This window comes from Macrotis lagotis, chromosome 8 (assembly GCF_037893015.1).
Source record: "Macrotis lagotis isolate mMagLag1 chromosome 8, bilby.v1.9.chrom.fasta, whole genome shotgun sequence".
In the NCBI taxonomy this organism is placed as follows: Eukaryota; Metazoa; Chordata; class Mammalia; order Peramelemorphia; family Peramelidae; genus Macrotis; species Macrotis lagotis.
The window spans coordinates 183,027,846-183,042,510 of record NC_133665.1 but is presented as its reverse complement, the minus strand read 5'-3'; the positions used below and the strand labels follow the sequence as shown (position 1 = coordinate 183,042,510).

General features: G+C 39.3%; 1 protein-coding gene across 1 annotated transcript in view; it reads left to right on the top strand.

Annotated features, from left to right (window-relative positions):
• The window catches only part of SCN11A (sodium voltage-gated channel alpha subunit 11), a 197,404-nt gene that overhangs the window by 69,431 nt on the left and 113,308 nt on the right, over positions 1-14,665 (top strand). The window contains exons 4-6 of the mRNA XM_074199107.1: positions 376-435; positions 3,081-3,152; positions 9,111-9,265. The gene's annotated coding sequence lies outside the window, so the exon portion shown is untranslated. The remainder of the gene's footprint in view (positions 1-375; positions 436-3,080; positions 3,153-9,110; positions 9,266-14,665) is intronic.

Sequence of the window (14,665 nt, the reverse complement as noted above, 5' to 3'; positions counted from 1 at the left end):
TTATTTGATCTCTTAGGTTCTGAATTAGCTCTTGGTTTTATATAAGATATCTAGGGTGTGACCAAATCCCTTATCCAATTTGAATAGATTTACTTTAGAATGTTGGCAGGTATTTGGGCTTTGTTTATACTGGTAAGAATGGAAACGTATTCTCATCTGATAGCTATATCCGGATACAAAGCCTCACCATTTTCTTTAGGTAGGATTTTTTTTGATCTCTCAGTTTGATTGATCTACTCACTCTGCCCCCCACAATGCAGGTAAATGATTCGATGGACAGAGTGCTGAACTTGCAGACAGGAAGCCTGTACAGCTGTTCTAGTTGGGTCTTGACGCTTCATGACCCCATTTGAACTGTTTTTGTTTTTTTTACAGATGAGAAAACTCAAGCAAAATGAAGACCTGAGTTCAAATCTGTCCTCAAATATCTACTAGGTATGAAAAGTCATTTAAATTCTGTTTACTTTAGAATACTTCTCTGCAAAATGAGGATAATAATAGCCCTTCCCTCCCATGGTTATTGTGAGGAACAAATGAGATAATAAAGCACAGTGACTTCCAGATAGAAAGTGCTATGTAAATGACTAGACACATATAATAATGCCAATAATAGTAATGAACATTTACATAGAGTTTAAGATTTGCAAATCTCTTGGCATATATTATCTCTTTTGATCCTCACAAGAGCCTATATCAATATTAGAGAGATTTATGGAAGGGAAAGTAATAGGCCTTCATCCCATTTGTCTTCCTTTCTTTCTTCCTGGAATTTGGAAAGCTCTTTGAGAATTCTTGGAAAGATATTTGAAATTGCTTGGAGAAGGGGTGAGATCCTGTAGGTCTGGGTGAGAACAATGAATCAAATCTACAAACCTTTGGTCAGTGATTACCTTTGATTCCTGGCAAATGGCTTGAATGTATTATTAAAGGGGTGGTTTGTTACTATCTGGAAGAGGGAGTGGTGAAGATCAAGTGATAGCAAGGCTTAATTAAGAGCAGATCATGCCAGGGGTATGTGTGTGTGTGTGTGTGTGTGTGTGTGTGTGTGTGTGTGTGCGCGCACGTGCACACGTGCACTATTAGCCTTGTTGCTGACTGCCAATGTTAGGTTAGTGATTGGGAGAATTCTGCAATTTAGATGATTTAGATTTCAACAAAACAATTCAACAAAGTACTCTATGGTATCCTCATAGATAATATATACTTAAGTGATGATAAAGTAAGAAGACTTGAAATTGGCTGTTATCAGACCCAAACCAAAGGCATTCATTTTTGTTCAGTTACCTTTGCCTCCTTTTGGGTTTTCTTGGCAGCACTCCTGGAGTGCTTTGCCATTTCTTTCTCCAACTCATTTCAAAGAGGAGGAAACCATGGCAAATAGAGTGAAGTGTCTTGCCCAGGATCATACAGCTAGTAACTGTCTAAAGCCAAACTTCCTAACTCTAGGCCCAGCCCTAGCCACTGCACTACCTCCAAAATAATTGTGGAAGTCCATAATATGCTACCTTAATCATCTCCCTTTGGCTTTATGCTATTCAACTTTTTAAAAAATCAGGGATTTGGATGGAAGCATTAATCAGCCAATCAGCAAGCATTTACTAAGTGCCTACTATATGTCAGGCCCTTTGCCAGGCACAATATACAAAGACAAAAATAAAACAGTTCCTCCCCTGAAAAAGCTCATTCTGATGGCATGTTTATCACACTGGAAGATGCCATGAGATCAGGAGATAGAGCCAACATGTCAGATAACAACACCTAAAAAATTATTGACAGGTTATGACACTAGGCTAAATCTGATAAGATGAAATGTACAATGATCAGTGATATTTAACCTTGGGTTAAATAGGAGTGAGGCATGGAGAAGAGGACGATTTGCCTTAGATCATTGTTGATGCTATTCTCTCACCTTCACTTCACACACAAAAACAGTTGCCCCTTCTTTTTCATTTTACCTCCACAATGTCTCACATCTATCTTATATTCATGAGTTGATGTTCTGTTTCTTGTCCTTTCCCCCTCATTCCTGAACTATTTTAGGGGTACCTAATTGGACATCACAGTGTTTTGCACATAGTAGCCACCAAATCACTCTTCTAAAATGAAGTTGACAAGCTGGAGAGCATCTAGAGAAGGAAGACCAGGGCACTGATGGAATTGGGGACCATGCTATTTGAGAAGAGATTAGCAGAACTAAGAATATATAGGCAGGAGAAGAGAAGACTTGTAAGAGATAGGTAGTGCATAGGAGTCAATGTAGCATGAGGTTGCAGAGTAATCTGAACCACTGAATGGGAGTATTTTTTGTGTTGCCTAATAAGGAATGAGAAATGAGAAGAAGAGATTCAGGAAACAATTCAAACTAAGCCATGAAATCACGGTATATGTATGTGTGTGTGTGTGTGTGTGTGTGTGTGTGTGTGTGTGTGATTCCCAGTTTCTGAATTTGTCAGCATATGTGGATCTTGGAAGGTTGGAGCCATACCAATAAAATCTGTTTTCTTCAGCTCATAATACATGATGGCAGTTTCTAAGTATTTGATGGGATGTGATATGGAAGAATGTTTAGATTTGTTTGGCTCCAAAGGGCAGACCTGGATTTGATATAACTATAACCTTATGACCCAGAACCCCCAAATGCTGGGATTACTTGGATTGGGTTCAATCTAGGGGAGTTACCCATGATTGACTCTCTGACGCATGCTCTTCTCTCCCCAGGGTTTCCCTTTGGAACAGCAGAATATAGTTTGTGTCTAAGTGACTACGGGTATGACTAAAAGAATTTTTGTTCCTCTGTAACTAGTCAATTGATTAGTCAGTAGGCATTTATTAAGTAATGTATCCTGAGCCAGGTACAGTGTGAGGGTTACAAAGACAAAAAAAAAAGAACCAGTCTTTGCTCTCAGAGTATACATTCTTTTGGGAAGAGATGTGTAAAGATATAGTGACTTAATAGCTTCAGTATAGATAAGAATAATAAAAGGGAATAAAGGAGGACAGACAGCTGTTCCATCATGAAAAACACTCAGTCTAACAAATACATATTCATTAAGGAAAACCTTTTCTTTTTTGCCAAAAAGAAAAAAGTGGGGAAGCCAAATGGACCCACAGGAACCCATCAGCAGTTGGGGACATCTATCTTTCTCTCTCTGGTGAGTTCCACTCCCCCCCCCCCCCCAGATGATATAGTTCTCTAGACACATTGTGCCAACCTGTGGTAGATGCCCAACACCTTTCCCCTCTCAAAGTAAAGCACTTGTGGCTGCTAGAGAAATTAGTCCATCGTCTTTGGGGCGGGCCTGCTTTCCCCTGAGGACTTCTCCAATTCAGCAGACTCATCACCGCCCTAATGTTTGGGGGCTTTCCTGAAAATAATTTTGGACTTGGCATTGTGACTGAGTCACCTCTGTATATAAGTCATAGAGGGAAAGGCCTAGGGTTACTCTCCCACTTGGTTCCTTTGCTCCTCCCACATCTGAGGTGAGGGCCGTCTCCATCTTCCTGATCCATATCTAGCCGCTGAACCCAGATGGCTCCAAAGGGGAAAGTGAGGCTGGTCACTCTGCAGGCCCTTCCTGGATTAAATCCAAGTCACTTGCAGGTCATGATATCACTTCTCTGATGTCTTGGTTCTCCTTGAGAATAAAGAACAAACAACAATAACAGCAATATGTCTGGAGTTAGGCACTTTCATCTAAGAGTCTGGGTCCTGAACCTCAACACTGACTTAGCATTGACCAGGAGATCTTTCCTTGGCCCTCCATTTCTGCCTCTTCCCTTGCCTTTCCGTTACTTCCATCTTGGGGGGGAGGGGAGGATCTTCTAAGTGAGGGGTAGGAAGAGGACGGGAACATTGCCTGGATGTACGGGCTTCATTTCCTTGTGCATGTGTCAGTTCTGCCTTGGTTATCTGGTCTAATTTGTATAGGACAGATTCTGAGGACTCAGATTCACAATAGCTAGTTAGCCTCCGGTGAATGATCAGTGAGGATACTCATGTCCTCCACAGACTGATTTAGTATCAAATGCTGAATAAAGTCCTTCCTGAGAGGGCTCTCTACTCTATACTGCTGTAGCTAGGGCTACACTTTCACTCCATTTCCTCCACCCCACACTGGTCAGACTGTTCCCCTCCCCTCCGCCACTTCTGGACTCTACCTTTACCATCAATAATCAGCAACCTGTTTTTCTTTGAAGTATCAACATTTTCTCACCACTTCAGATTATGGTGACTGTGGTACAGCATCCCCTAGACCATTCCTTGTATTTTCTCTCTTTTTTTAACATTTAAATTTTAATTTTTCCTCAAAAACATGTAAAATTTTTTTAAAGTTTTAAAAAATTTTTGAATTCCAAATTCTCTCCCTCCCTCTCTCTTCTTTAGAAGCTAACAATTTCTTTTTTAAAAAAAAATGGTTTAGCTAGCCCAAAATTGTTTTCAGGGAAACCCCAAACATTAGGGTGGTCACACAACTAGGCCATTATTAAGTGTCTGAGACTGGATTTAAACTCAGGTCCTCCTGACTACAGAGCTGGTGCCACCTAGTTGCCCCAAAGCTAGCAATTTCATGTGCAGTCATGCAAGCTTCTTCCCTTCTCAAAGATTTCAGTACTTGGCTCATTATCTTACTCTTTTATTATTATTTTTTTTTTTTAGTGTTTGCAAGGCAATGGGGTTAAGTGGCTTGCCCAAGGCCACACAGCTAGGTAATTATTAAGTGTCTGAGGCCAGATTTGAACTCAGGTACTCCTGACTCCAAGGCCAGTGCTCTATCCACTGAGTCACCTAGCTGCCCCATTTTCTTACTCTTTTCCCTAGTTTCCTGTTCTTATACCAGGGGACTTCCATGTCTGTGTTACTGCAAGCTCCTTAAATCTCACAACTTACTCCTTATTCTACTTAATGCATTTATTCTATTGGCTCTTACCATTGCCCACAGGTTTTTCATTTCTTGATTAAAAACTTCCCTAGCTTATTGTACTGTTCTAAATCATTCCATTTCTACCTATGCCCATCAAGATGTTCAATCCCTTTACTCCTCAGTGCTTTTTTTAGGCCATAACTCCTTCACGGAATACACTTACCTCTCTCTAGTCTTGACTTTGTACTTAGTTAGCCAGTTTGATTCCATATTGTCCTTTGCTCTAGAATCCCTCACCTTTACTTTTTCTGAAATCTCTGCCTTAAGCTATTCTCACCAACCTTCTCTTCCACTCCCAGTGATGTGTTGCTGATTTGGGTGAACATGATATATTCAGGTTGTTTGGTGGCTCTTGTTGCACCAATATCCTCCTCATAGTCCTCCCTAATTGAGTCTCTGTCTCACCTCTCACAGACCTAGAGCTTCTCACAGAAAAATCATAATGTTTACTGATAATTTGAGTCTATTTGAACTGGGTCTTCTCCCTTTCTTTTTATCTGGATACCCTTGATATCACCCTTACTCCTCTTTTCCCCAGTTACTGACAATGAGGTAGTCTTCCCTTTGTTTTCAAAGCCATCCCCACAATATATGCATTGGACTGCCTCAATCTTCCATCTTCTCCAGCAGATTGCCGCACCCTTTCCCAACTATTCTTTTTCTCTATAACCTCTCCCTATTAATTGGATCCTTCCATACTGCTTTCAACTATGCTCAAATCTCTACCATTCTTTGAAAGCTGGTCTCTATATTCTACCATTCCCTCAAACTATTGTCATATATACATATGTGTATCTATCTATCCTCTTTTGTGGCCAAATTCCTATAAAAAGTTATCTATACTTGCTATCTCCATCACTCCTCAATCCTTTGCAGTTCAACCTCTGACCTGATCACTCAACTCAATTGTATCTCTTTATCTTCAGTGCCTGGCAATTCACTTGTGAATATATTTTGATGCTGTGATCTCTGTGGACTTAGCACAGGAAATTAATTTCTCTCTGTGCCTCTGCTCCCCTATTTGTGATAGATAGTAGTATTTGCCTCTCCTCAAACTCCCAGTGGGGATGGAGGATTCATGAGTGTGAGCTTTGTAGAAAACATCCCAAGTAATTATACTACAAAGTAATTTCATCTTCCTGATCATTCCTTGTTGTGTGCTTCCATTATTGTTTCAATTATTTGCCTTTACCTTGAAAACATAGGTAAAAAGATTCTCTGCATGAAGATAGCTTAATATGACTTAGTTACCCAAGAGAACACAGGGTATTTGTAGTTTAAAAGCTTGTGGCCTTTTAAGGTAATGGCTTTTTAGAGATCAGTTCTAGGAGCACATGTCTTCTTACCTTTGCAAGCTTCCATGGATTTTTATTCATTTTAGTGCATTGCCAAGTAGCAAAGGATTGTGGCCGGCTGATGTAGTTCCTCAGTGGAGACTTGTCATGCCTCAGGAAGCTGCATTGCTTCAGATGACTCTCATGGGTCACCTGTTCTGAACTCCTCAATCTTTTCATACTTTCTTCCTCTCTCCATACTCCCATACCCCCATACCTTGGGCTAGCAATCAACCAGCCAACAAATATTCATTGAACACTTGTTATGTGTAAAATATCATATTAGGCAAAGGACTGTCTGCTCTTGACAAAATACCGACCTATGAGCAAGAAGATTTGATTTCCCTTTTTCTCTCTCATTTCAGCCCAACTGATATAGTCACAGGACCTCTCTTTGGCTCCTTAAACTACCTCTATGTCTTTAAAGATCTCCCAGGGTCTATAACCACTCATTCTTTATCCAATGACTTTGCTTCCTTCCCACTCAGAGAAAGGGGATCAGGCTTCACAGAGGGATGGTAGGAAATTAGCAAACTTTCTATCAAAATTTTAATATCTCACTGATTCTGTGCTAACCAGACTGACTTGGTGGGGGGTGTAGCAAATATCCCCCCTTATATTTATGAAGTAAAGGTAAGATAATTCATGAGTCAGGAAAACCTGAATTTAAATCTGACCTGGGAAAGTCATTGCTCTCTATTTGCCTTGTTTCCTCATCTGTAAAAGGAGTTGGAGAAGGAAATGGAAAATCATTCCAGTATCTTTGTCAAGAAAACTCCAAGTATGGTTTTGAAGAATCAGGAATGACTGAAATAACTGAACAACATTTCATAGGGAGAGTGGACCAGCAGCTGAGGGGATGAGGAAAAGCTTCAGGGAGAAGGCAACATTTGAACTGAAATTTGAAGCAAAGTAGGAATTCCTAGAGGCAGCAGTAGAGCACCTTGGACATGGAGGAGATCTAAGGCAAAGGTACAGAAATAGAAGATTTAATGTAATGTTTGAAGAACAGATAGCAGCTCATTTATTTGAACCATAGAATATGTAAGAGGGAATAATATAAAGTCTGGTAAAGCAGACTGAAGTCAGGTTGTGAGATATTTTAATGCCAAAACAGAGGAAGCAGAAGGAAGTCGAGAGACCTGTCATGGTCATACTTGTGTATTAGGGAAGTCTCATTGGCAACTATGTAGAGAATGAGTGAGAGAAGGGAAGATGACCATTTAGAAGTATATGGAAATAGTTTGCGTTAGAAGATGGAGTTCATGTGAATAGAGAGATGAGGACCAATGCAAGAGGTTGTGGGGATAAAATTGACAAGACTTGGAAACTGCTCATGACCCTATGAGGGAAGAGGGTGTATGAGTTGATGATGTCCTGAGGTGTGAACTGGAGGGACTGGAAGAGTGATCATACTGAAAATTTCTCCTCTTTCTGAATCTGTCTCTCTATCTCTTTCCTCTGCTTTGATCACCAATTGTCTATTGGATATTTCCAATGGGATGTTCTATAGGTGTCTCAAATTTGACACTTCTGAAACACAACTCATGATCTTCTCTTCCCTTTTGTCTCCTCCCATTTACAATTAATTGCAGAGTCTTGTTGATTATAATTTCTCATATTCCCTTTCTCCTCACATTACCACCACTGTATCTCGAGCAGGCCTCTGTTACCTTTTGCCTGGGCTATTTTAGTCATCATTGGTTTCTCAGCCTACCATCTCTCCCCTCTTCCAACTTTTCTCCATGGTGTTGTCAAAGTGATGTTCCAAAGACACAGTCATGACCATGTCACACCCTGTTTAAGAAGCTCCAGTTGTTTCTTATGGGTCCTAGATGAAAATACATCCCCCTCTGACATTCCCTTTCATGCACTTTCTATTTCAGCCAAACTGGCCTCCTTCCACTTCCTCCTATGCCTTTCCAATGGCTGTGGCTCATGTTTAGAATGCCCTTTCTCCTCACTTCTGCCTATTTCTATAAAGCTTACTTCCAGTGCCATATCCTACATGAGCTCTGACCTCTAACTGCTAGTGACCATGCTTCAAAGTCACTTGCCCATATTTTATATTGTGTGAAATATAAGCTTCTCGAGTTTTGTTTCTATTATCTAGCTAATGTCCGATGTATGATAGGCACTTAATAAGTGCATGACTATGAATTAATTGTACCTTTTCTTTATTCTAATAAAATTCTCCACTGATAACAGAACCAGACCTTGGCAAACTAATCTTTGGGAAGAATTGATTCTTCATGTATTTCAACTTTTCCTTTCAGTACCTATTTTACTACCCCTACCACCTGCCCATTCTCTTTACTGTCCATATTTTTTATTGCAAGGTATTGATGGCTGAAGCTGTGAGTCTTTCCAGGGGATTTTTATTTCTTTCATTTTTCATGGAAATGGGCTTTAAATGAAGGTATTTTAATGGGAGTGATATTTTTGCCTAAGGAGACTTTCCTAGGCATCCTTTCAAACGGGCAGGTACTTTGCTCATGTCTGGGGTTAGCCCCATATAGTAGATGGTACAGAAGATGGTTCTCCAGGGTAAAGAGTGAAGCGCAGAACCCAGACTCTGCCCTGCATGAAGAACTTTGTGCACTGCCCTGCAGGATTCTGGGAGTGAGGGACAGGTTGCCAGAGAAACTCTTTTGTCTCTTACTCACTTGGATCAGAATGAATACAAACAACCTGTTTCTTTATTAATGATATTTCCTTTTTTGCAGAGCTAGATTAAGCACTGATTAAAGGTGAATGATTCCACAGTATAAATGTAAGTGCCTTCTCCGATTACAGAGTTTACTCTGAGATTCTTTAAAATCACTTTGGCTCTCTTCCCATTTGCCTCACACAGCTCTCTCCACCCCACCCAAGAGAGGATTCCAGGCTCCCTCAGAGAGGCAGCTAGCTCAGCTCTGAGGAGCATCTCAGCTCATCTAGGGTGTCTTGGGGGGCATCCTGAGCATCCGAGGACATAGGGAAGAACCCTGGAGACTCTCTGTTCACAAGGTAGGAAGAAGTCCAATCCTGTTGTATAACTTTTTCCTTTCTTTTCCCTTCTTTGATAGAAGTCCAGGCCTGAGGATCTGGATTTCTCCTTGCATGAATAATATTATCAAGAGAAAGAGGAAAATTTAGTATTTCCTTCCCCAAATCCAGATGCAGCCTTAACTGCACCTCAGTCCCTGGTGACAATGATAAGGAGCTGGGATACCTTGTCAGAGTTGGCTGGCCAACTTAAGAAGTGAGGAAAAGGTTTCTGGCACCACCACTGATCCAGTCTCTCCTATCCCCACCTAAGGGGACTGTTACACAAAGTCAATACTGCATTGATTCATTATGTCTAAAAAGACTCGATCAGAAAAAAAAATTGTCTTTTTTTTTTGTTTGAGGATTTAATAAGCTATTCCCCCTGCAGAGTTCCTGTTTTAAATGTTTTGTATTAAGATTTATTTATGTGTGTGATGATTTTGTTAGTTATATCTGCATGTGAAAATGAATTGAGTGTGTAAAAACACATGGTTTGTGTGTAAAAATATGTCAGATGGAAGAAACCATGGCCTGTCAACTCTGGTCTAATTGTTTTAGATGGGGAGGTCAGTGGTAGCCACTGAAAACTATGAAATTCACTGATCTGTGAATGGGGGAGTCTGCTTTCCTTGGGAGTTCCTGCCCACCTGATCCAGGAGGAGGAGAAGCTGGTGGAATCTACATTCCATGTAGTCTTGTCTTTCTCTACCCTGTTGGGAATAATAAAGCATTGAGCCCAGAATTTGGGGGTTTGGAATTTGGGGATTTCATAAGTGTAGATTCCTTTGGGTTCATCAGAGAGTATTCTAAAAGTCTATTGTTTATTATGTCTTTCTTTGGGTGGTTGGGGTTAGGATAAAAGTTAGTATTAAGTTTCCTTTGGTTCTAGCTATTTGACCACACTGGCAGAGCTCCCAGGGTAGAGAACCCCCAAATATACATCTGAACAAAGCTGCCTGAGCTTCCCACTCAGAGGCAAAATAACCCAGCTGGGGCAAATTGACATCTTTCTCATTGAATTGTCAGTCTTTTTGATTCCACGTTTCTTGGAGATATGAAAAGAAGGTGTTTGAATTGAAAAGACCTCATCTACAGATCCAGACAAGATTTTTCTAAAGATAATAGAGATAATGAAGCATAACTAATTTTTAAAAAACAGAAATGATCACTCTAATCAGCGATAGTATTTTTCTAAAAATTCCAAATGAATTTGCTTTCAGACTATAGACTGTGTAGAGAAAATTGACTGAGTCTTCCTGTAGCTTTTGGACTCATACACAGCATATGTATTTTTATGTGACCTATAAAAATAAAATTCTATATATTTTTATTGCATATATTTTAGAACAAATATATTAATATATTTAATATATATTAATGTATATTAATATATTAATTATAGGTTAAATTATAAATAATTAATTAATATATAGTATACATTAATGTGTATGTGTTTGTACATATGTATCTATGGGTATAAACAACTGACAGAGAAAAGTTGAGTGTAAAGAAAATAACATTCACCGTAAAAATTAGATTTTTGTATGACAGAATAGAAAAATTGGATTATGAAGGGAGAAGGTATCTAACAAATTCTCATTGCTTCAGTTGAAGTTGGTATTCTGCTAAATGTTCAATAATCAGGTCTCTAAAAAAATGCCCCTACTACATACTTTTAAGAGTAAGTGCATCTGAATATTTTTTCCATTAATTTCCTAAGTCTAGATAATCCACAAAACAACAAATCAAAGCCTCATTTATAGTGGGCTGATTTCCCAAGTGTAATTGCTTACACTGAAAATTTAACATTCGTTAAGGATTGAAGTTGGCTACAGCATAGTCCAGAATTGTAGCAATTTAATGATTTTCCAAGACCACAACATCAGGGAGGTGATGCCATGACAAGCACGATAATTGGATTTGAGTGACAGGGGTGCTGTGCTAAGTCACCAGCCTCACTTTCTCTTCTTGGAGCCGTCTAAATCCAGTGGCCAGATATGGATCAGGTGGCTGGAGATGGCCCTGGATGTGAGGCAATCAGGGTGAAGTGACTTGCCCAAGGTCACACAGCTAGTAAGAATCAAGTGTCTGAGGTTGGATTCATACTTCTGTCCTCCTGACTCTCAAGGCCAGTGCTCTGTCCACTGTTCTATCTAGCTGCTGATATGAATACACTGTCCTTCAAATAGACATTATTTCTTTATGCATTATGAGTCTATGCAATTAAAATTTTTCTTCCAATACAGATTCTAGTATGTGCAATAGGACAATTTACCACTTTATTCTTTCACTCTCAAGGAGTTTGGTACCTGACTCACCATCTTTCTGCAACCTCCATTAGGGGATCTTAATATCCCCACACCTTGAAAACTCCTAACCTCCCATTCTTCAGTCTCTTTAATTTCATGGTCTATTTCTTCATTTCACCTCAGCCATACATAGGGATGGTCACACTCTGGGATCTTATTATTACATCAATCAATGTTTGTCTTCCCTAATCAGAAACTTTGACATTCCTCCAAGTTCTGAACATGACTTCTTATCACGTCCTATATCTTATTCCTCCTAAACCTGTCCCTTTCTCCTCTAAGATATCTATTCACTCCACTCCAAATTTTTTTTAGGTTTTTTTTTTTTTGTAAGGCAAATGGGGTTAAGTGGCTTGTCCAAGGCCACACAGCTAGGGAATTATTAAGTGTCTGAGACTGGATTTGAACCCAGGTCCTCCTGACTCCAGGGCTGGCGCTTTATCCACTGCGCCACCTAGCTGTCCCCACTCCATATTTTCTTAGACCACATTTTCTCTGACCTCACTTCTAACCTCAACCGAGTAGTTAACTGGTCCAGTTCTACTTGAATCTCTTGTCCTCTTGCCTGCTGTGACTTTCCTGCCTCCTAATCTCTGGCTTAGGTTGTTCCAACCATCTTCCTCCTTGCAAACTTTTGAATGAAGCTTGAAGATAATCTTGCAGTTGTGCTGACTGGATGCATTATAAATTCATGATATCCAAGCTGCCCTCACTATAGCAAAGCAGTCCTTCTATTCTTCCCTGTCCAACTCCTTTTTTTCCTCTCAGAAGCTGTTCCAAATCTTCTCTTTCCCCCAAAACTTTCCCCATCCTTTCCTATTTTCTTCAACTTAGGACCTTGTCTCATACTTTATGGAGAAAATGGAGGCCATTTAACATGAGTTCCCTTTTTTCTCTTTTTCTTTTCATCTCAAAAGCTCTTGACATCATGTTCTATTCTCTCATCCTTTCCATTACTCTCTGACAAAGAGGTGACCCTTCTCCTTGACAAGACAAGACCTTCTACAGGAACATGTGATCCCATGCCCTCTCATAATCTCTAGTAGACTACTCCCTCAATCATCTGTCTACCTGGCAGCTTTAATCTATTCTTATCAACTGGTCCCTTCTCTGAATATAACTTATTATTTCACCACTTCCTATATCCCAATCAAAAAAATTTTTAAATTTAAATGTTTAAGAGTGGCTTGCCCAAGGTCACAGAGCTAGGTAATTATTAAGTGTCTGAGGTCGGATTTGAACTCAGGTCCTCCTGACTCCAGGGCCGCTGCTCTATCCATTGTGCTACATAGCTGTCCCCTACTACATTCAAACTTGTCCAAGCCTCTCTCATCCTCAGAACAAGCCTTCAATAAACCTAAAATCAAAAACATCTTGACTAGATCCTAGTATCTCCTTAAACTATTTTACTAAAATTCTCTGTTTAGCTTTAAGAAGCCCTTTACAACCTAACCCCAACCTCCCTCTCCAGCTTTTTTGAACATTTCTGCCCCTTTCACTCTCTGTGATCCAGTCAATTTGGCCTTCTCTCTCTTCCTTACACATGCCACTCCATTGCTTGAATCAGAGCATTTGCATCAGCCATGCCTTATGTTTGGAATGATCTCCTTCCTCTTCTTGACCTCATCCAGTTTCTGTCATCCGCTCAGACTGAGTTTAAGGGCCATGTTCTTTTTAAAATTTAAATATTTAATTGATTTTCCCAACTACATGCAATGGTAGTTTCCAACAATCTTTTTTTTGCAAGGTGTTGAGTTTTACATTTTTTTCCCTCCCTCCCTCCCTCTCTCCTTTCCCTCTCTCCTCCCCTTGACAGAAAGCAATCGAATATAGATTCTGCATGCATAACTATGCTAAACATAGATCCATATTAATCACATTGTAAAAGAAAAATCAAATCCAAAAAGAAAAAAAAATTGAGAGAAGAAACCCCAACATAATACTTAAGACAACTCTTAAAAAATTAAAGAGAGTAAGTTTCGGCCTACATTTTAAGCTCCACAGTTCCTCCTCTGAATATGGACGGTATTTCCTGGCACAAGTCCTTTAGATTTGTCTTTGATTATTGTATTTGATTATTGATTATGAGCAAGTCCATTATGGTTGACCATCATCCCATGTTGCTGTTAGTCTGTACAAGATTCTTCTGTTTCTGTTCCCTTCACTAAGCATCAGTTCATGCAAGTCTTTCCAGGTATTCTGCAACCCTGCAGGATCATCTTCTTGTTGGAAACTTTTCCTGATTCTCTCCAATTGTCCAAATTAACTTGTATTTAACTTGTGTGTATTTATAGGTGCATATGTATAAATTTGCATTCTTTCTTGTGTGAATCTGTGTCTGTATTTGTATGTATATTCTCCATCTTTTTCTATATACTTCTTATCTTACCCACCAACTGAGAAGCCCTTGGAAAGGAACTATTTTATTTTTTATACTCATATTGATAGTCTACTGAAGTTTCTTTAAAACAACAAACAAAATGAGGTTTCTTCAAAAAACAATTATTAGCTAGTGTCTAGTCTTCTGTGGGTGACACTCTCCATACTTAGCTTGGTTGGCAAAGCTCCCCAGGTTTCTTGTAGGACCTGCCAAGCCTTTCATTTTGTTCTCTTAGGAGCAATTTTGTGGTAAGATAAACCACCAGAGCATGAGTTTTCCCACAAAACAGAAATCCCATTATTTTGATTTTGACAGATGGCCAGTTGATGGGATGTAAACCCTTTTCTCCACAGTATTATTGCCCCTTTCATGGTTGGAGGTTCTAATTATTAAGAAAGTTCTTAGGGTGAGGCACTATTTGCTTTCTTGTTATTTTTACCCAGATGTCCTGCATACATGCAACAAATTGCTCCCTTTTATCTGTTCTTGGATGTATTCTTTTTTTTTTAACCTAGACAGGTAAAGTCATTTTTATTAAATATTCAAAAGCAAAACAAATTTCAATATGCTAGGAAAAATTTGAACTCTTAAAATACATAAAGAAATGTAACTTTTATAAAAATATAGAAAACTCAGCTTCATATGCAGAAAGTCTTATTTTTGGACTATTTAATTTATTTTTAAGAAAAC